The sequence below is a fragment of the Phascolarctos cinereus genome, unplaced genomic scaffold (assembly GCF_003287225.1).
Source record: "Phascolarctos cinereus isolate Bilbo 61053 unplaced genomic scaffold, phaCin_HiC Scaffold_4;HRSCAF=312, whole genome shotgun sequence".
NCBI lineage: Eukaryota > Metazoa > Chordata > Mammalia > Diprotodontia > Phascolarctidae > Phascolarctos > Phascolarctos cinereus.
Genome location: NW_027555847.1, coordinates 4355439 through 4377857, shown reverse-complemented (window position 1 = coordinate 4377857; position 22419 = coordinate 4355439). Strand labels below are relative to the sequence as shown.

The 22419-nt window shown below is 49.4% G+C and overlaps 1 long non-coding RNA gene across 1 annotated transcript; it reads left to right on the top strand.

Annotated features, from left to right (window-relative positions):
• The first annotated feature begins 8195 nt into the window (after positions 1–8195).
• Positions 8196–13748, top strand: LOC110192935 (uncharacterized). Its single transcript, XR_002320317.2, has 3 exons — positions 8196–8678; positions 9136–9280; positions 11670–13748. It is a non-coding gene; the product is annotated as an uncharacterized LOC110192935 (long non-coding RNA).
• Positions 13749–22419: the final 8671 nt, after the last annotated feature.

Here is a 22419-nt window from a genome sequence, read left to right as displayed (position 1 = left end):
AATCAGTGACCTAGCTTTGATGAATTCATGGGTGGCTCAATAATAACCACTTCATTTTAAATAGCTATTTAAATTAGCTATCATTATTACTAAATGCTAATATATTTAACACTCAAATACAAATATTCTGTATAAATGTTAACTTTCTATAAATATATTGATATTTATCTTCTCCAGACCTATGATTTCATTGGTATACATAATTCCTAATGGGAAAATTCCCAATATCAGTGCAAATCAGTAACCTCTTGAGCAGAGAAGGAAGCTAACCAGGCCCAGGGGCCCAAAGCCAGCACATGTTAACAGCAGGCATCCAGCCAACCCTTTCTGCCTAAGAGGACAGCTTAGAAAATGATGAAGCACCTACTACATGTAAAGCCCTGTGCTAAACTAAGAATAAAAGTAGAAAACTCAGACAGTTTATGTTTACATTCTGATGGGGGGAAGAGCTAAGGTGACTTGCCTGGGACTAGCCTAAGTCAGAGAGGAGGCCTTGTCTCTGAGGCTGGCCCACAAGGCTCGATACCATGTTGCTTCACTTTAATCATCTCTAATGGTGTTAACGTGGGTACAGACCACACAGCCCTTGCACCACCCTATCTATGTTTTCCTAAGAATTGGTATGCCTGAAAAATTCATCAACGTGCAGCCAACCAGGTTAAGTACAATGCCTCACCTGACTTCTCAGTGGCTAGGCTTCAGACAACACACACAAAATGACCCCTCCTCCCTCCAACCATACTTAAATGGATCCAAACTGGAGAGGACCAGCCGGCACTTGTGCCCCACTGACAAAGCCTTCAAGAGAACTCGGGTTCACAGCAAAGAAAGCAGCATTTTAGTGGAAGACTTTGTTCACATACTACTGTAAATAAGGGAGAAGAAATGTGACCACTATAAATAAGGTAGAAGAAGAGGCTATAATAAATATTTACAGATTTTTTTTTTGCCGCTGAATAAAGGCTATGATGATTTTGAGAATCTGGTAAAGAGAAAAAACTGCAGCTGGTTAAAAATAGAACACTACCTCAAATGAGAACTCCAGAGGTCTTGTCATATACTATTTAATATGTTAGAAGATGTCACAGGAATGAAATAATCTGAAAATCACAAAATTCAACAATAGCATCACAATGCAAGGTAAGTGCTACTGAGAATACCTAGTGAACTGAATTAAAGGCAGTACATACTAACACGACTGGCTGTCCAACAGCACAGAAAACATTCTTTCAGTGGACAAGTGTTTACTTCAAGCCCAGTACATCATACCCAGGGCTGTGCAAAAACGGCAAGGCCCACAGCCTGGGAGAGAAGACAGCAACGTGGAACAACATCAGGTGCTCCGCGTGCCGGCAGACGGTACAGAGGAAGTGCTCCTGCACCTAGCAGAAGAGACAGGAAGGGCCTAGGGCTGGGCTCTGAAGGACAAACAGGTTCTGCCTAATGGGGAGGGCAGAGAGCCATACAGACGGCTCCACAAAAGGCAGCAACATGCATGACCAGGAGGGGAAGGCAGTAGGTGGCCTGGTTCCACTCTTGGAAGGCAAGAAGACAATGTAAAAACCGGGAAGAGACCAGGAAGAGCAATGCATGACAAATTAAAGTGTTTGGACTTTACCCTACTGGTGAGCTGAAGCTACTGGAATACCTCTGAACAGCATCTCTGACAGCTGGTGTGAGTGCGAGAATCAGAGACCAGAGGCACGTGCTACCGAGGGATCTTCCTAGAGCACAAGTCGGACACTTTTCCACTCCCTTCCCTCAGTGGCTCCCTAGTATCTCGAGGATCAAATAGAATATCCTTTGACTTTCCAAGGCTTTCCTTTCCAATCTAGACCCTTGCTCCCTCCCTAATCTTTTCTGAACTTGTTCCCTTCTACACATCCTACAATCTAGGGACATTGTTCTTCTGGCTGCTCCCCCCTCAGGATGGGCCATTTTCACCGCTACTCCCTCCCTACCCAATTCTGACTCCTGGCTTCCTATAAGCTTAACTCAGCTCAAATCCAAGAGACCTTCCGGCTCCTACCATCCAGTTTCCTCTCATGTCCACCCCTCCCTGAGGCAGCACAGTAGATAAGAGGGCTGGGCGTGGAGTCAGGAAGACACAGGTTCCAATCCTGCTTTAGACAATTACTAGCTGTTACCCTGGGCAAGTCATTTAACCCGTCTACCTCAGTTTCCTCAACTGTAAGATGAGGATCATAATAGCACCCATCTCCTCAGGGTATTTCGAGGCTCCAGTGAAAGAGATAATATTAGCATACTGTTTATCCCACCCATCTTGTTTCTACAGAGCTGCAGGTTTGTCTTCCCCATCTGACACAAGCTCCTTGAAGGCAGGGCCCTCGCTTATGCCCTTCTTTGCATCCAACATTCAACACAATGCCTGCCTCACAGGAAGTCTGAACACAGGCTGGATGGTGATAGCTGGAGTGCCAGGGCTCACCCTGGGTGTTTGGAGCAGAAATGAACCGTGAAATCTCCAAAATGGCCCCTGGAGGCCACTGATCTGGCCCTTTTGCCCAGCCAGCCATCCTCAAACAGATTCCCCCCATCCTATCCCCAATTAGCAATGACATAGCCTGTCTTTGCCTGAAAGCTTCCATCCACTAAGAGTCCGCCCACCCACTTGTAAAATAGATAAATACCTCAAGGTAAACATCTCAGCTATGTTTCCCAACATGTAGATACTCTTATTCTTTGAGATTCCAGCTATTCTGCACCCTGCAGATGCCTTCTATCACATCCTCCAACCCATGGATCCTGTCACAAGAGGCCTTGTTCCAGATCTCACACCGTTGATGTACAAGCTAATCCTTTACAGACTTCTGCTCGCTTGTTTGTTACTGAGCCCTCACAGCTGGCTCATGCCCACCACGTCCCTCTTCCTAGTCCTCTGGACAACCCTAAAGTTTAATTCTTCAGACTGTGGTATTCCATGATTTGCGAGCCATACAGTGCCACAGGAAAAAGAATGATGTTAAAAAGATGGGCCTTTCTTTCATGGAGATGGCAAACTGTAAACATACTACAAACCAAACATTTTGCTATCCCAATATTTAACAAAAAACACAATTTAAATTTTCCACATCACAATGCAGGTTGTATTTACACATTCTTTATCATTTAAAAAATAAGGTTACTAGAAAATGTATTTATTAGAAAATACTTGACTCTAACATTTCAGGAAGAGGGATGACAAGTATAAGCACTTTGAAGAGATGTTTTTTTTCCCAGCACATGGTACTTGCTTTAATAAATGGAAGGAAATTGTTGAAAGGAGGCCATCTAGAGCAGGGGCCCTTAAGCTAGGGTCCCTCAATGCACTTTGTAAATATTCCAGAGTCTGTATTTCAATAGTATTATTTTATTTTGTAATACTATGTATATTACGCATTAAAAAATATTGTTCTGGGGCAGCTAGGTGGCACAGTGGATGGAGCTCCAGCCTTGGAGTCAGGAGGACCTGAGTTCAAATCTGGCCTCAGACACTTGACAGTTACTAGCTGTGTGACCCTGGGCAAGTCACTTAACCCCGAATGCCTCACAAAAAAAAAAATGTTCTGAGAAGGGGGCCCTGGGCTTCCCCAGAATGAATGCTCAAAGAGCCCAATGAAGAACCCCAGTCATCAGGACAGCAAGAAAAGGAGCTAAGTCTTCAGAATGAGGCAAAGCAACAAGGGTTATTTAGCTGGTTTTTGAAGAGCTGTCACAGGGAAGCTTATTTTTCCTGCTTGCTTCCTGAGACAAGTACCAGCTACAAGAGACAGCAGTAGAGATAAATCTAGGTTCTGTGTAAGAGGACCGTGTCGCCTCAGGAGGTCAATGGTTTGCCCCTATTAGGATGATCACTTGCTGCTGAATTAGGCTTTTCATTAGATTGAGACCTGACAGCCGCATTCACCGTGGCTTAGACCTGCCCTGGGTTTTCGGACGGTAGTGCCTCTGCTCCCCGCCCTTCTCCATTGAATTTCAAAGCCCAATTCCAATGCTACCTCCAGTTACAACAGGAAACTTCCTGATCCCTTCCCAGTCAAAGCCCCTACCTCATCCAACCTCGCAGAGCAAATCAGGATAGAGGGTTGCACCTGGAGTCGAAAAGATCCTAGCTGGAATTACCTGTGTGACCCTGGGCAAATACTTAGCCAACATCTGTCTCAGTTAAGGCAGCTGTAAAAGTACCTCCCTCACAGGGCTGTTGTTCGCTAATGTTTGTAAATCATTTTGGCACTCATTCTCTGGCTCTATTCTGTCCCCCTGCCCAGCTCCTGGAGGAACTTCTGCCTCATACAACCTTCGTTATTTCCCCCAGCTTCTAGAACAGTATTTGTGAACCGAATGGAAACGAAAAGGAACAAGAACAATCAGTGGTCCACCATAATGAATCAGGGACGTTCCCGGGAAGGGATTCTGCGGGGGGCACACTTCCACAGGGGTTCAAAGCCATCTGCATCGTGACCGGGGAACCTATCATTCCCGACGCGTTCGTTTTAAAGTCGGCACCATGGAACAAAACGCCCTTTGTCAAACCGGGGTCTGCCTCATCTGGCCACTGAACATCCGCGGCCGGCCCCGCTCCCTAACAGCTGCCGAGGACCCCTTCACTTCGCCTTTTCGAACAGAAAAGCCACACGCATGTTTTTATTTTCGACCCTCGCTCCCCAAACCCAAACTAGGTCACGCCTGGCGGGGAGCTCCAATAGTTGACTGCGGGAGGAGCCCCGCACCCCCAAGGCACCCCCCCCAGCTGCCCCGCAGCCCCCGGCCCGGGCCCCCTCCCTCCCCAGCCCGGCAACAGCTGGGTGGGATCAGCGCTGGCTTCCTGCCCTTCGTCCCTCCCCGCCCCCACCCCACCCCACCCCCTTCTCTTTCCTCGCTCTCGGGCCCGGCCCCCCAAGCCCCCGCGGGCTCCGACCGGGGAGCGCCGAGCCCCCAGATGCCCGGGGCTCAAGTGCTGCGAGGGCTCCCGTCGCCCCCGCCTGGGCCGCAGACAAGCTCGGGCTCTGCACCGGGGCGGCCCATCCCGGGGCTGACGATGGCGGGTTCGGAGGCGCCCGGCAGCGGGACGGAATGGGTAACTGAGGCGGGGAGGAGGCCGGGCCCCGCGTGGGTGACTGCAGGGGGGACCGAGCCCCAGGGGCCCGGCCCCCGCCCCATTTCCTGCAGGCCCAGCCCGGCCCCGCCGCGCTCCCCCGGCCCGGCCCGGCTCGGCCCAGCCCGGGCCTGCAGCCGCCGCTTCCTCGGGCTCCCTTCAAACTGTCACGGCCGCCCCCGCCCCCGGCCCCGGCCCGCCCGGACCCCCCCGGACCCTGGCTCCAGCCCCGCCGCCGCCCCCGCCGCCTCCCCGGGGCCCCGGAGGCCGGGCTGGGCCGGGCCGGGCCGGAGCAGAGACTCACCCATGGCGCCGCCGCCGCAGCCGCCGCCGCTCCTCTCCTCAGCCGCTCGCTCACTGACCGACATCCCCTCCCCCGGCGAGGCCGTCCGCCCGCCCGCCGATTCTCCAACGCCGCCTGCGCCGCTGACGTAGCGTAGCCTCGCGCCGCGCCGCGGCGCCTACGTACGCCGCTCCAACCCCTCCGCCGCCCGCGCCCCGCCCCGCCCGCGACGCGCGCGCCCCCGCCCTCGAAGCGGCGCGCTCGGACCGCTCTCGCGAGAGCACCAAAGAGCGCCCCCGCCCCCAGGGCCGACCGGGCCATGGTGCAACCGGCCCTCGGCAGCCATCTTGCAGCCGGGCAGACGAGAGGTCTCGGGGGGGTCCCTCAGGACCCGAGCCTCCAGGAGAGAGTCGTCAGTGCGCGCTGGTCGTAACGATCGCGCTCTCTTGAAGCGGCTGAAGGTCTTGGGACCCCTCCTGGAGTTCAGGAGATGGTCAGAGAAGGCGAGAGGGTGCGGTTCCTGCCCCTACCAAAGATGGCCGTCTAAAAGGCACGTCCGGTCCACGGCTTGAGCGTCTCCAACAGCGTTAGAGCCCGGAGACGCAATTAGCGTAAGGTAGGGTGGCAGAGCCTCCGCACGCACTTGGCGTAAGGAAGGTGGTGCACAGCAGGGACTACGTCAGTGCCTCCCTTCGCTCTCGGCGTAACGGTGCGGGATGCCGTAGGCCATTGGGGCCCCGAACGCACTTGTCGTAAGGGAAGGCGGTGCAGGGCCGGGCCAGAGGTGGGGGCTCCCTACGCAATTGGCTCAAGAGCTGGCGTAGAGCCCTCGGCCGCGGTGGGGGCTGCTTTCCGGGCTGGGGAAGGTGGCTCCGATTCGGGGCTGGCCCCGGAGCAGGAGCGTTCCCCAGCCCGGGCCTGGGCTTTGTCTTCGGACCTTCACTTCGTCCCTTCGCCCGGGGATGACCCAGCGTCAGAGCTGGCAGCCCCCACCGAGGTCGCCACCCATTTTAAAGATTGGGAAACTGAGTCCCACAGAGGCCCAAGCTGGGATGAGAGCCAGGCCTCAGCCTCCAAGCCCAGCACCGCCATTCCCCTTGCCTGGACACCACCCTTCGGCCTAAAAGAACTCAAAAATCAGAGGTGGGAAGTCCAGGGGGACTGACCCATCCATGAACGAGCCTGCCCTGTCCACAGGCCCCAGCCTCAGTCTACCTGGCTGTAACTTCCACCCCACGCTCCTGGTGCTGCCCGCTTGGTCTCAGGGCTGTCTCCGGTGTCAGCCTTGCATGTGCCCCCGCATGTGGCCACCCTCCTTCACGCCATCTGCCTGTGGCCCTCCTCTGGACACTGTCCAGCGGGTCCAGGGCCTTCCTAAAGTGTGGAGCCCGCAGCTGACCGCAGACTGCAGAAGACAGTGCCGTGCCTGGGCCGAATGCCAGGGGCCATGGCCCCCAGGGCCCTGGAAGCTCAGCCTCCGATGCATCCCCGGGGTGCCAGTGGTGGCCCAGACTTGTCATCTGGTCCCCTCTCCCCTTGTTTTTATCCCATGCATCGAGTTCTGACATATATCCCTGTTAACCTTTCGCACAAGAATTGCACAAGACATCTTGACACATGCTTTTCTCACTTCGAGTTAGGTGTGCTGTACCTTGAGCATTCCCCTGAGCTAGCCCTGGTTAGACCCCAGCCTCCTGGGCCTCAGTTTCCTTGTCTGTAATATGAGTGGGACAGGGAGGGGAAGCTCGACCTGTTCTTGCTAAAGCCCTTTGCGATCATGCCTTCCTTTTCTAAATGTCTAAATGTGCCTTGAAAAGGACAGGAAGGTCACCAAGACATGCAGACCGTGTCACGGGAATAACTGGATCCTGCTGCTGGTGGAGAGGTGCTCCAAGGTCTGAGAGAACTGCAACTCAGGACTTTTTCAAATGAACGTACAAAATAAATGATTGGATAGATGAATAACTCAATAGAGAAAATGGATGCCCCTCAGAAGGAAGAATGAGACAAAAAAACCCACGTACCCCTAGAAACGAGAGAAAAAAATCACAAAGCTAACAATGTTATTGGAAAACAGCAAGTGGTTTAAATGTTAGGGTCTTATTTGGAATTTCAGTCCTTCTTTGGTTATTTGTATTAATTAAGATTGTTGTGTTTATGGACTTGGGGACTGAAGTGGTACTGAGATTGAATCACAGGAGGTTCAATTCCAAGCCTTGATGAGACATCTCCTAGGTGCTAAGCCCTGAGAGTTCAAAGGCAAAAAGGATTAACTACCTCTTTGGCTTGCTTGGGTCCCCAAAGCCACAGCTCTAAGGTGTCATGGATGCACAAACTCAAAACCAGTTTAGCGTCTCCTATGCTCAGTTCCCCTGGTCAGAGGTGCTCGTGCCCACGCCTTGGGCTGGTCCTCGGATTGATTTCCCTGAGTGGATTTCTGCCCCTGGTCCTGTTCTCCCCAATCCCATTGTGGGGAAGCTGGTTGACCCTCCCTGGCCCTGGGCAGGTCAGACCCCACCTTGGCCTCCTCAGCCTGGGTCTTCTTCTCCCTTGCCCTTCTCTGCCCAGCTCTCTCTAGGCCTTCTTTCAGGTCTGTTAGTATTTCATGGATCCTGGGAGAGCCAGAAGCAAGGAGGGGTCACACCACAGACATGGCGCCGGGCAGGAGGAGGAGATGCAAGGTCAGATTCAGGGAAGAGCACAAGACCGGCATGGCCAGCCTCCGAGACTAGAGCCACACGCACAGTCACTGGCCCGGTCCCCTGCCAGATTGCCAGAAGCCAGCCGATGCATTCCGTCTTCTTGAGCTAGAGAGTCTAGCTGTGGCTTCCCCAAAGAGCTCTGTATGGGGCCTAACCATTCTGAGTGAATGAATGAAAATGCATCTATTAAGCTTCTCAAAGACCAGTCCCTCAACTGGATGTATCCTTTGACCCAGGGTTACCATGACTGGACTCATCCCTGTGACAGGAGAAGACAGAGGAAAGAGAGAGGAAAAAAGCTCATACAAACAAAAGCTTCTACCCAAGTGGGCGCCCACTTCCTGGGGGATGGCCAAACCAGTTATAAATAGGAAGGAATATTATTGCACCACCAGAAACACATAGGAGGGATTCAGAGGAACTTGGAAGCCTTGAATGAACTTGAATAAAGAAGGGGAAGGAAGCTGAACCAAGAGGACTCATCACCCAGGGACCACAAAGACCTCAAAGAAAGCCACTTTGCGAGTCATGAGAACTCTGATCCCTAAGACCAGGCCCACCCCAAGAACTGAGAGGGAAATGCCTTCTTTGCAAACAGGTATGTCTGGTCACTGTCAAGTGTCAATTAGCATCTGGAAAGGGGATGTCCATGGGCCCAGAAAGGCCTGCCTGGACATGAGGCTGCAGGGACATCTTGTCTCCATGGGCCTGGGTTCAAATCCTATATCAGAAATGTGCTAGCTGAGTAATATCAGCTAAGTGGCCAAGCCTCTCTGGGCCTCATTTTCCTCATCAGTAAAATGAAAGGGTTGGGCTGGCATACTCTAAGGTCCTTCCCAGCTCTGAATTTTACGTTTGTGTGAAGAGCAAGTCATGGAAAGAGATGGCCCATGTTTTACAGCTCTTCCCTTGGAGGTAAAAATAGCAGCCCTGCTCAGAGAGTGTGGCAGCTCCCAGGAGAGCAGAATTAGTGGGAGCCAATTTTTCCTATGAAACTTGAAAATGAAATTTATTCTTGAACCTGAACCAGATTAAGGCATGACTCACTTCCATAGGCATGGATGCTGGCATGATCCCTTCTCCAGTCAGGCTTAGAATACTGAAGGCACTTAGCCAAGAGAGAAGTATAAGAATATGATGTCCTCCTCCCCAAGCACTGCATGAGCTTTGGAGAAGACACCTCTTCCCCAGGACGCAGAGGTAAGTGAAAGCTTTCCATCAAGAAGCCTTTGGGCGTTTCAGTGGGTCACCCCTATGGGGAGACTAAGAAGCTTGTCCCAGGTGCCCTCAGACTTCCAGGGAGTGACAGAGCACCTGCAGAAGCCAGCTTTGGCCTCTTCCCTGCACAAGAGGTGGCGTGTTATCCCGATGGAACCCAGGACTCAGAAAGCCACAGCTCCCATGGCTTACTAGGGCAGCTGCCACCCTTCCAACTGCCAACCTGCAAGTGAGCACACAGCGGCCCCCTTCCCTTCCCCTTGAAGCGCCCGTCCCACTTTGGGACAGTGCCAGCTGTGAGGAAGCCATAGCTCACATCTTTCCATCCTATGTTGTTGTCTGTCCTTTGTTCCAAAGAGGACCAAGACATCAGGGAGGTGATGCCCTGATAGGCAAGTGCATTGGATTGAAGTGAGGCAGGTCTGTGCAGAGTCACCAGCCTCACTTTCTCCTCCAGAACCATCTGGGTCCTATGGCCAGAAATAGATCAGGGCGACTGAAAGTGGCCCAGGAACAGGTCTCTGTCTGACTGAAGCAACACCCACTCAGTGATTAAGGCTAGGTAACAAATGAGGCAGAGAATGGCCTCTTTACCTACTCAAAAAAAGAAAACAAGAGAGAAAGAAAGAAAGAAAGAAAGAAAGAAAGAAAGAAAGAAAGAAAGAAAGAAAGAAAGAAAGAAAGAAAGAAAGAAAGAAAGAAAGGAAGGAAGGAAGGAAGGAAGGAAGGAAGGAAGGAAGGAAGGAAGGAAGGAAGGAAGGAAGGAAGGAAGGAAGAAGAAAGAAAGAAAGAAAGAAAGAAAGAAAGAAAGAAAGAAAGAAAGAAAGAAAGAAAGAAAGAAAGAAAGAAAGAAAGAAAGAAATCTGGGAGGGGAGGATCCTCAGGGTTTCTGGCCAAAACCAGAAACAATTCCTGTTTACTGTCACTCTGAGCTGATCAGGACCCAAACAATGACCAGGTGGGGCTTGGCCTGGGACCAGTTGTTGGCCAGTCCATGAAAGCCAGAGTGATTTGGATTTAAGGATGTTTTGGAGATCAAAATTTACATTCCTTTGGCAGAATGCCGACAGGTAAGGGTTCATCATAACAGATCTGCACTGCCCAACTGGCCAATTCCATTAGGTCTGGGTGAGGCAGCTCCTCCTTCTACTCACAGAAATTGTTTGTCCTTCATTCTCTCTCTCTTTTTTTTTTTTGTGAGGCAATTGGGGTTAAGTGACTTGCCCAGAGTCACACAGCTAGTGAGTGTTATCTATCTGAGGCCAGATTTGAACTCAGGTCCTCCCAACTTCAGGGCTGGTGCTCCATTCACTGTGCCACCTAGCTGCCCCTTGTCCTCCCTTGTCAGGGAGGTGATACCATGACATGCAAATGAACTGGAGCTAATCCGGGAGGGCTATGCAAAGTTACCAGCCTCATTTTCTCCTCCAGAGCCATCCGGTGAGATATAGATCAGGACAACTGGAAGTAGCCTCATCCCATCCTGTAGCAGAACAAGAGAACGCATCAGTTCATTGATTCATTCCAGCATTCAGACCAACCTTCAGTCCCAGGTAGAAGAAAGTGTAGGGGGACATGAGGAAGGACCTGCTGACAAAGTCAGGGGTGCCGTGCTGGACGCTGTTTCTAAATGATGAGGAGAATCTGCCCCCTCTGCAAGGGCCGAGAAGAGAACCTTTCGACAGGTCAGCCCTTCTCCAAGGGCTCTGTCCTAGGGCCTGATGTCATCTCCTTTCAACAGGCCCCATGCTACATTGTGAAGACCTTAAATATGGAATCGAGAAGTGTGTGTTTTGTCCTAGAGACAATAAGCATCCACTGAAGTTTTTTGAGGGAGCCACTAAGAAGGTCAACGAGGCCACACCATGGAAGTGAGATTGGAGATGGCAAAGATGGGCGGCCGGGTGGGATGGCTACCAAGAATCATTCACAAGCATTGGTGAAGCTCTTCCCTCTCTACCAGGCACTGTGGGAAGGAAAAGAGAAGAGGGGAAAGGAGGGGAGGGGGGATGAGAGAAGGGAAAGAAGAGAAGAAGAAAAAGAAAAAAGCAGGACCTGACCTTCCCATCGCAACGTAGACAGCAACCTGTAAATGCCTATGCCAATTCAAGATGTAGACAGGGGAGAGGAAGGTACTTCCCAAGAGAAGGGAAGGGGTGGGGTGGAGGCTGGGGGCTCCTGCAGAAGGTGGGATTTGAGCTGAGGCTTGAAGGGCACCAGGGCTCAGAGAGAAAACGTTTCAAGCATGAGGGACAATCCACACAAAAGCCCGGGGTCAAGAGGTGGGGAAGGGAAGCTGGATGATATTTCTGTTTTCCAGGTCACTCTCCTGTAGTTAATATAAAGTGATAAATCAAATGTTCTTTTCCAGGCCTTTGGTATTCTTCCCTCTGCTTCCTGATATTTTGAGAACCCTTCCTTCAACATCCCCTGAAATGTGTTGCCCCCAGCACAGACCTCCTCCTCTGTGTATTCTGGGTCAAGACCAGCTGCTCTTACATTGTCCTTATCTATGATGCCATTTCTGCTTCCTTGTGTGCCATACGGGGGCCTGTGATGTTAGCCCAAATGGTAGCTATCTCAGCTAAATCAGGTATTTATCCAGGCTCTCTTCAGATGAGCTCCAGGCAGCTTAAGGCCATTTTAAACAAATCTAACCATCTGAAAAGAACAAGGAAATAAGAGGTCAGCATTGGCCTGAGCTCCAAGGAAACCAAGAGATTCCCTGAAGGTTCGATGACTCCAGGGGTCAACGCAAGGGGAGATGGTCCTCTGGTCACTAGCACTCTGATCCTGAACTGCCTGATGTTTGGCCAGCAAAGGCCTATTTGTGAGAAACACAGACCAAAATAACTGTCAGGACTGAAGCCATGAAGAAGGAATGAATGAATGAATGAATGACCTTTAGCAAGCACCCTACTATGTGCCACATCCTGCTCCCACCCAGGGACCCACAACCCCTAGGGAGTGTGGGGATGCACACTGGTCCCAGGGGTGGGGAAAGTGATGGGTCAATCCATCACTCGCGTTGGTCCTGCCTAAAATTGGCAGCTCTCTGACATGACCTCATGGTCAGGACAAATACCTCTTTATGCCCTGATAGGAAAAAACCCTGCCATACATGGGGGAGTATTGAGGATGAGGTAACAAGGCCCCGGCTGCCAACGCTTTTGAGCGCTTCCAAAACTGAATCAGAAATGGGCAGGAGTGGAAAATGGGGACATGGTTCAGGGTGGAGCCATCAGTCTGCATAAACTAGACATATGTATTGATCTTGGCAAGAGCCCTTCCCTGCCTCCGATCCAAAAACCTAATTCGAGTAAATCGAACTGAGCTCAAGTCAGAAAGGACATATTGACTAAACAAGCCAAAACAAAATGACTTCAGCCTGGTATAGTTCTAGCATCAGACTGCCATGTGCCAACCTTCCTTCAGCAAGCCCATGACCCTTGGTGGCCTTTTCCTGAAAACTCGTCTCCGAAGGTTCCATGCCTAGGAAAGCAGGAAACTCAGGGAGGAAACAGATGCATCCAGCCCAAACCCACAGGCAAAAATCCTTGGTTTATGGGAGACAGCTGCCCCAAGGCCATGGAGACTGGCCTGGCCAGAGGCTGAGTCACCCTTAGCAGAGAAGGTCATCGTGCTGTGCTCACTAAGGATGAGTGGCCGAGAGGTGCCTGACTGGAGACTGAGGGATTTTTGTGTTCGTGATGGGAGGACCTGACTGAGCATGAGAGCCTGCTTAGGAAAGGACATCTTTGAGGTGATGGCTGCTGACCATCCTGTGGAAGGAGGGTGCTTCAAATGGCATTAACGCATTTAGTCTGAGGGCTGCTTAACACTGACCTTCCTTCTCCATTGGGGGATTTCAAGATTTTAAACAAAAATAATGATGAAGTGCCACACCCCCCCAAGGGCAATGGAGAGGCATATGGAAGGTGGGTTGGCAACAGGTGACGGACAGATAATTAAAAGAGAAGTGGAGTAAAAGATGTCAGCAAAGAAACGTGGGCGCCACCAGACATCAAAGTACCTTATTGGGCAGCAGTCATCAACCCCACATGGCGCTGGCTGTCTAAAGCAAATGAAAACAGTCACCTAGTGCTTGATAAGCCCAAGAACATAAGATAATGGGGGCAGGACCCCCTTTTTCACAAGAACTGCCAGGAAAATGAGAACTCATTTTGGCAGAAATTAGGTTGAGACCAACCATGTTACACCATATACCACAGTCAGCTTAAAATGAGTATATGACCTGAGCATAAAAGGTCACATGATTTAAAAAAATAGATAAAAGAGAATGGGAGGAGATTCTTTTTGCCATTATGGCTAGGAGGAGAATTCTTTTTTTTTTTTCAAAGTAATGTTCTCCCCAGTTTTATTTGTCAAAATAGTACTTTTTAAATGTCTAGCAAATAATTCCAGAAGTATTAAAATTTTTACATAAATACACGTGTGTGTGTGTGTGTGTGTATAAAGCTGAAGAGATGATAATTTTTTATGAGGACATGAGCTTTTTTAATAATTTTTTTAATTATTTATTTTTAGTTTTCAACATTCACTTCTGCAAGATTTTGAGTTCCAAATTTTCTCTCCATCTGCCCCCTCCCCCAACCCCAAGACTGCAAGCATCCTGAATACCCCTTCCCCTAATCTGCCCTCCCTTCTGTCACTCCCCCCCTTCTCTTATCCCCTTCCCTTTCTATTTTCCTGTAGGGCAGGATAGATTTCTATACCCCATTGCCTGTATATCTTATTTCCCAGTTGCATGTAAAAACACTTTTTAATGTATGTTTTTAAAACTTTAGGTTCCAAATTCTCTCCCTTCTAGGAGGAGAATTCTTCACCACACAAAGGATAGAGGAGTTCATAGAAGACAAAATAAACCATTTTGATTACATGAAATCAAAAGGCTTTGTAATTTTAAAATGGTACAGTGGGAAAATGTTTTGCCTTAAATATTGTGACCAAAGTCTGATATACTAGCTATATGGAGAATTAGCACCAATATGTGGCATTTCTCAATGTACATCATTAAATGAAAAATTTTAAAAGAATGGCAAACTATAAATAACCACATGAAAACACATTCCAATTCATTAATAGAAGGAAAAGGTAAAAAGAAAACAAAAAAACCCTCTTTTTAATCTCACACCTTGTGAATTGGCAAAGATGCCCAAGAAATGAGAGCAGTTAATGGAGGGACCTGCCAAAGACAAACAAACTCGTCCATGGCTTGTGGAGCTCTTAAGTGCTTCCACTATTCTGGATATCAGTTTCTAATTGCACAAGAAAACTCGTGAAATTTTCTGTACTGTGTGAGCCAGCAAGCCAACTGTTGGGCACATTCCCCAAGGAAGAAAAAGATAGAGTCAAAGATCTGATGGATACCAGGATATTCACGGCAGCCCTCTTTGGGCCAACAGCTGGAAACAAAGTAGGTACCCATTAACTAGGTAGTAAACTTAAAACCACCCCTGGTATGTTAATCTAATGGAACATTATTGTGTCATAAGAAATAATGAGCATGAGAACCACGGACAGATGTGTTTCTCTCCATTCACCCACAGACATTTTGAGAAGGACAAGGAGGATGCTTGTCCCCCATCTGGTTAGTGGCAAAGCCCGCACTATGACATTGTGTGGACCCTGCTGGCTTCTAGTCCAGGGCTCTTCCCACTAACCTATATTAGGTGACATCATCAGTCCAAAGAGTTCCCCAATAACTTCAGAGTCCCAGGCCACCATTCAGCAGAGGTAGGCCAGTCACGTCCATTTCTAACAATGGCATCTTCTCTTGGTCCAGACTTTCTGAAGATGGTGATGGCTTTGCCAGGGATAAATTGATGTTTGCCAGCTGTACATGTGGTTCCCTCTGCGTACTCCTGCTCCTGCTGGGGCTGCCTTTGACCTCTGCTCCCATCTCTGTTTGACAGCTGCTGCCTAGCCCTCTGGAATTGGTGATTCTCTGGCTTACCCTATTAGGGGTCCTTTTTACCAGTACCCTTGGCAACTAAAGAGATCAGGGATCCCATTCCTGCCTGCTCAGGTAGGGGAGAGTTCAGAAAAGGGAGGCTCCAGGGGTCTTGACTATGAAAACTCCATCCATCCATCAGTCAACAAGCATTTATTAAGCTCTTCCTGTGTGTCAGGTGCTGTGCTAAGTGTTGGTCACTGCCCTCAGTGAATTCATATTCTAATTTCATATCCTAATGCAACATACAAACAGCTATGGCCATATAATCTCTGTGTGTGTGTGTCTGTGTGTGCTTGTGTCAGGAGTGGGGAACCTGCAGCCTCAAGGCCACATGTGGCCTTCTAGATCCTTAGACGGGCCTGTTGACTGAGTCCAAGGTTTACAGAATAAGTCCTTTTATTAAGGGGATTTGTTCTGTGAAGTTTGGATTCAGTCCAAGGGCCTAAAGGGCCACATGAAGCCTCGAGGCTGCAGGTTCCCTACCCCTGTTATAGATATAGATGTGGGCCAGGACAATTACCCCACAGAGTGAAGACATGGAGATGCAGGTCCCTTCCACCATTTTGATCACAGTACAATATTATCACTTTCACCCATATACAGGATCCTGAGACTAGCACTCAGGCGGGGCATAACCCCAGAGCGTGGTCCTATTTGTTGACCTGTTGATGCTGTGAGTGGCTTCCTGGCACTATGGATGGCATTGGACTCAATGAACCCTAGGTTTCAAGTGCCACCATTGATGCCTCACCTCAGCTTGTCACTTAATCCGTCGGTTCCCTGAACCTCCATGTCACTAAAAGAAGGGGACAGCCTAGCCTGATGGGTTAAGATCATTTTCTCCTTCAGGAGGGCTCTGTACCTGCCAAAGTCCCTGCCCTCCTAGAGGCCAGACTGAATTTAAGCGCCCCAGAAAATCAGCCATTTCTCACAAATAGGAGAATATTGTTTACCCTCCAGCCACTGACCCGGTGTCTCTGCCAGGGCCACGGCACTTGTCAACAAGTGATTTTGAGATTAGGGGAAAAATCCATGAGCACAAGCAGCCACTGACAGCCTAGCGACTGTGCCAGGGGAAGAAGGCTCTCTTGTTTCCGTCCGTTGTCATGGCATCCTTATGGGCGCCCGAGAATACTGATACTGCAGTGTGCTGGGGGGCCAGTCAGCTGTGCAAAGAAAGGGGCTTTGAGGAGCCAGCGCCCCAGATCCTGTCCCCGGGAGAGGCGCACATGCACGGACGCACACTCACTCACTGTTTGCCAAGGAAAATGAGGACTCTGTGCACATCAGTCCACTGAGGCACATAGAAAGCACTTCACAAGAACCCAGGCGGAGCCCTGTGCCGGCCGGGACTTGGGGATATTCAGTAATGTTCTCTATTTCACATTGGCACCAAGGGGAAGGGGGGGACAATTTTACTTCTTCCTACGCATCCCTCCCCTACTGGGTGATGAGTTTCCTAAGAGCAGGCAGGGATGCTAACCATTTTTCTTCTTTGTATTCCTAGCCTATGTGTCTGGAAGGCACAGAACATCAATTTCCCAAAAACTAAAGTCAGCTGAAGGGCTCTGCACATATACCCCAAGGGCTTCCAGAGACGGGGATACCTGGAGGACAATCTCCATGTTCCCCCAGCACTCCTACGAAGTCAAGAGAGTTCTGAGGTGTGCAGGGAGACATGGCAGATGTGAGGAATTCAGAGAAGCCCGGTGAGACACCCACAAAGTGAGGTGATGATGGAAGCAGGCTTGGGAGAATGACACGCACGAGGAAGACAAAAGCTCATCTGCGTCATTAGAATTAGCTTCCTTGCCCAAGGAGACAAGAAGAGAAAAGCGCCTCCCTCCTTTCCTTGGAGGAGTTAGGGACCTCAGGGGTGGAATGTTGCCGGTGTGGTCAGGCAGAGTACCTGGGGACTAGGGAGGGTCTGGCTTAAGTCTGGCACAAGGGAAGGCTCCCTGGGAACGTGGTATCGTTGTCGTGAAAAACACTAAGTTGAATAAAACTGACTGAACAAGACTCAGAGAAAGAGAGGCCTCAGCACGTTAGGTGGACTCCAGATGGAGGATACTTGGGTGGCCATGGTCAAGAATCCCGAAAGATGAGCAAGACTGGTGGGTTACAATCTGCATATCCAACGGGTCTGCTCACATGGACACATCACAAAGTTATCCATAGCCTAGTGCAACACCTTGTGTATAACAACCCTTAATCAGTATTTGTTGAATTAGATTGTATTGAGTAAACCTTGGTCTTCTGGTGAGCTTTCACTGAGGACTTTCTGGGCACAGACAGGCACCCCACCCAAATATCCTCCCTCCCCCTGCCTCCCACCTAGGTTATAAACCCTCTTCCCCTTAAACCTTTGATCCTTGTAAAAATACACAGGCTTCCTGCTTTAGTAACTGGTTTCTGTTATCAATCGTTTCCACTTTTGTGTGAAAAGGAGAAATATAAATGCTTAGTATAGTTCCTGCCACACAGCAGGCACTTAACAAAATGCTTATTGATTGATAAGTCCACAGGATTTGAGTGGGGGGTAGTGAAGGGGAGTCTGACCACACTGGACTCTTTATAATAGAAGAAGGTGGACAGAATTGGGGGGGGGCGAGAGCTAGGGGTCCAAAGTCCAGCTGTTCCCTTCATAATCTTGCCCAGGACAAGCTCCACAAAATTCTAGGGTAAAGAATTCATGACTATATTAAAGCTTTTAAAAAATATATATTTTATTTCCCCCCCAATTACATGTTAAAACAATTTTCTTTAACATTTGGGATGTTTTTTTGAGTTCCAAATTCTATCCCTTTCTTCTCCCTCCTCCCTTCCCCTCCCCTTCCCTGAGATGATAAGCAGTCAGATATAAGTTATCCATGTTCGATCATGTACAACATTTCCGTGTTCACGTTTTTAGTAAGTGACTTCAAACTTTAAGTTCTAAAATTTGTGAAGCACTTTATTTGACCCCTATAGATTGGGGCCCCTCCTGCGTCTAGGCCAGGGCCCCCTGCTCCCCAGCCTTTCTTACATCTTTGATGCTCACTGATGGGCTGCCCCCTCCAGACCCATGGCCAGCCCACATGAGGCTCTGTATCACCTGGTGGACACCTGGAGACACCTTAGGTTTGATGGGCTGCTGCCGCCGCCCCCCACTACTACTCTCATCATTGGTGCCTGTAATGAGAGCAGCAGCTCTTTTGGAAGCAGCCAGCCCAGGCCAACACTCCTCGGTGCCTGCTCCTCTAGTCAAGTCCATCCGCAGCTTAGGGGCACAGAAGATCTCCCAGCCAGCTGGCAAATTCACCTTCCTTCCCCATGAGCCCCAGCCCTGCTCCTGACTGGGTCAGGCACATCTGAATTCCATTCACTTCTTCCCTGCCTCCGGGGTGGGCAAGGGGCCTTCATACTATGCCCTCATATGGCCCCCCCTAAGGCCAGGCCCCCAAATGACCTTGAGCCCCAAGAAGCCTCCAGGAAGCAAAGCTGGTGGCAATCAATCTGAGGCCACGGCAAAGCTTTAGGACCCCTTACAGGTTAGTGACAAGAGGAAGATGAGCTTCCAGCTTCAGAGACCTGGGGCTAGAAGGGCCATCAGAGGTCATTGAGTCCAAACCTTTTACTTTACAGCGCAGGGAAACTGAGGTCCAGAGAGGGGCTAAGTGACTTGCCCTGAGTCACACAGCCAATAAGTGCCAGAAGCAGGACTTGAACCCAGGTCTTCCCCACTCCAGGTCCGAAGCCCTGTAGCCTTGTTACACTCTCCAGAGATCCGGATGGAGGCCTCCACACAGTCCCTGTTCCACTGGAGGAAATGAAACCTGGGACCTCTTGCCTGAAGTTGCTCCATGTGTAGGAGCAAAGACTTTTTTTTTAAATGCTGTTGTATTTTTTTCCAATTACATGTAAAGACAATTTCATTCATTTTTTCAACAATTTTGAGTTCCAAATTTTCTCCCTCCTCCCCTCCTCTCCTCCCTCCCTAAAACAGGTACGTAATGTGCTACAGGTTATATATGTTGTGCAGTCATGCAAAACATATTTCCATATTCTTCATGTTGTATAAGAGCAAAGGGGAAAAAAAACCATGAGAAATATAAAGATAGTGAAAATAGTCTGCTTCGATCCACATTCAGAGTCCATCAGTTCTTTTCCTGGAGGTGGATAGCATTTTCTACCATGAGTCCTTTGTCTTATATCATTGTATTTCTGAGAAGAGTTAAGTCAATCATAGTTAATCATCGAACAATGTTGCTGTTACTGTGTACAATGTTCTCCTGATTCTGCTCACTTCACTCAGCATCAGTTCATGTAAGTCTTCCCAGGTTTTTCTGAAAGTATCCTACTCATGATTTCTCATAGCACAATATTATTCCATTACATTCATATACCACAACTTGTTCAGCTGTTCCCCAATTGATGGGCATCCCCTCAATTTCCGAGTCTTTGCTACCACAGAAAGAGCTGCTATAAATATTTTTGTACATGTGGGTCTTTTTCCCTTTTTTTGATCTCTTTGGGATACAGACCTAGCAGTGCTATTGCTGGATCAAAGATATGCACAGGCTGATTGCCCTCTGGGCATAGATCCTTGCTCTGGAGGAGAGACTTTAAAAAAGGGAGCCTCAGGACTCCCAGCTCACTGCCACTGAGGACCCATTTCAAAGCAGATTACAAACTTTAGAAAGGGGCATAGGAATGCAGAGAGCCTCTGTGTTAGCTTCCCTGCCAGCCTGAGAGAGCTGTAAATAAACACTTTGGGGCTGCGTTCCTAAAGATTAGGGGACACGGTGACCTTCCGGCCCACGTCCCGGTTTCTCAACAGCTGGTTGGCCATTCAGCCCTCTCAGTTGGATAACTACTAGTGTCAGCAGCTCTGCCTGACTTGGGAGGATGGGGGGTGGAAGGGACAACCCTAGATTCATGGTATTTATCTCAGCCCCTGGCCTTTTCTGCTCCTCTCTTGACCTTCGGACCCCGTGAGCCCCGGTCATGGCAGGGCTGGGGAGGCTGCCTGCTGTGGTTTGTGCATTATCTCTGCCCGGCTGGGTCCAATCAGCTGTGTGACTGTTGTCTCTGGGATAAAATGTAGGCTCCTGTTTTGCTTTTAAAGCCCTCCCCAACATGGCCCCAATCTGTCTTGTCCGTCTCTCACTCACTGACATGGCCCTGTCTCTGTTCCTCAGAAGCAATGCTCATCTCTAGTCTCTGCATCTTTTTACTGGCTGTCCCACCCACCTGCAACGCATTTTTTCCTTGCCTCTACCTCCCTCCCATACCACACCTTCTGTTTAAGGTCTGGGATCGTCTTTTGCCTCTTTTTGTATCCCCAGGCTGAGCTCAGAGCCTAGCACGTAGTAGGTGCTTAATAAATTTTAAATGTTTTTGTTAAAATTAAGATTTAATTACTTTTTAATTTAATTTTAAATTAAATTTTAATAAAATTTCATGTTCATCGATTGATACTTTGGTAATACACATATGCATGTATGGACCTATAGATTATTCACTTTACATCTCTGCTATAGGTATCAGTCTGTGTGTGAGCTGTCTCCCCCATGTGAATGTAAACTCTTTGTCTGTAGGGAGTTTCATTCTTTTTACTCATGCCTGGTGCACCGTAGGCTCTCAATAAATACTTGCTGACTGATGACTGACGGTTGGATCCAGAGGTGGGTCACGTGGGAGACCTGGGCCTTGGCCCGTGGTAAAAGAGGGAAGCTGTTTTACAGCAAAGCCCTAATTAATGGGAGGATCCTGGGTTTCCTACCCCCTGCTCATGCCAAGGGCCTCTGTGCCCTTGTGACTGGGCAGACTTAGCATGGATGGCCAAAGACCTCATCCTGTCCTGTCTCAAGGGGACCCTTGAGCGAGTGCTATGGTGCTTCGCATACATCATCTCTGATGTATGCCTGTACGACTGTAAGAGTGACTGGCCCAGGGTCACACAGCTAGCAAGTGTCAAGTGTCTGGTCTGACGCCAGACTTGAACTCAGATCCTCCTGATTCCTGAGCCAGTGCTCTATCCACTGTGCCACCTAGCTGCCCCTCCTCCTTGGTTCTTGAAGACCACCAATGCATCTTGGAGGTGATGTCTAGACTTGTGAGTAAACTGGACTTAAGTGAGGAGGGCTGCACAAAGTCTCATCACCAACTCTCTCCTCCAGGGACATTGGAGTCCAGTGGCTAGTGGCCAGACAAAAGTCAAGATGACTGGCTGTGGCCCAGGATCCAGTGGGAGACCTTGGCCTTTTTATATTAGGGTCTTCCTAGGTCTCAGTTTGTCAGAGGCAACACCCATTCAATGATTAAGGGCTGGATAAGAATTGAGACAAAGGATGGCCTAGTTTGCCATCACAAAAGAATCAGTCTGGGAGGGGAAAGACCCTCAGGGTTTCTGGACTGGACAGAAAGCAGTTGCTACTTACACTCCCTCTGAGCCATCAAAACCCAAATGATGGGCAAGAGAGGCTTGGCCTGGGCCCTATTGTTGACCATTAAAAGCCAGAGTAATTTGGGTTTAAAGGCATGGTCAAGTAGCTCCATTTGAATTCCAAAGGGCTTTTTCAAAGCCTGATTTTTCAGAGCTGTATTTCAAGGAATCACAAATGAAAACTGCACAAGACAAAGAGTTAATAGTCCCAGCTTTTTGGGAAAAAAAAATAGGAAATTGAAAAAAAAATCTAGTCTCAAGCCCCAAGATATCTCACAAAATATAAGAAACCAGGGCAGCTAGGTGGCACAGTGGATAGAGCACTGGCCTTGAAGTCAGGAGGGCCTGAGTTCAAATCTGGCCTCAGATCCAAGACTTGACACGTATTAGCTGTGTGACGCTGGGCAAGTCACTTAACCCCAATTGCCTTAAAAAGTAAACAAACAAAAACAAAATATAAGAAACCAAAAATCATGTTCCTTTGGACAGAGCACCCACATGTAAGGGTATGACTCCAAGTGGACAGAGGAGCTTCATGTGATGAAGGAGGAGGAGGAGGAGGAAGAGGAGGAGAAGCTGTGTGCAGTCATCAGCCTCACTCTCTCCTCCAGAGTCATCAGAGTCCCATGGCAGGTCAAAAGTCAAGACAACTGGAGATGGCCCAGGGAAGGAAGAAGGGACAGGGGGAGGCGAGAGGGAGGAAGAGGGTCCTCATCC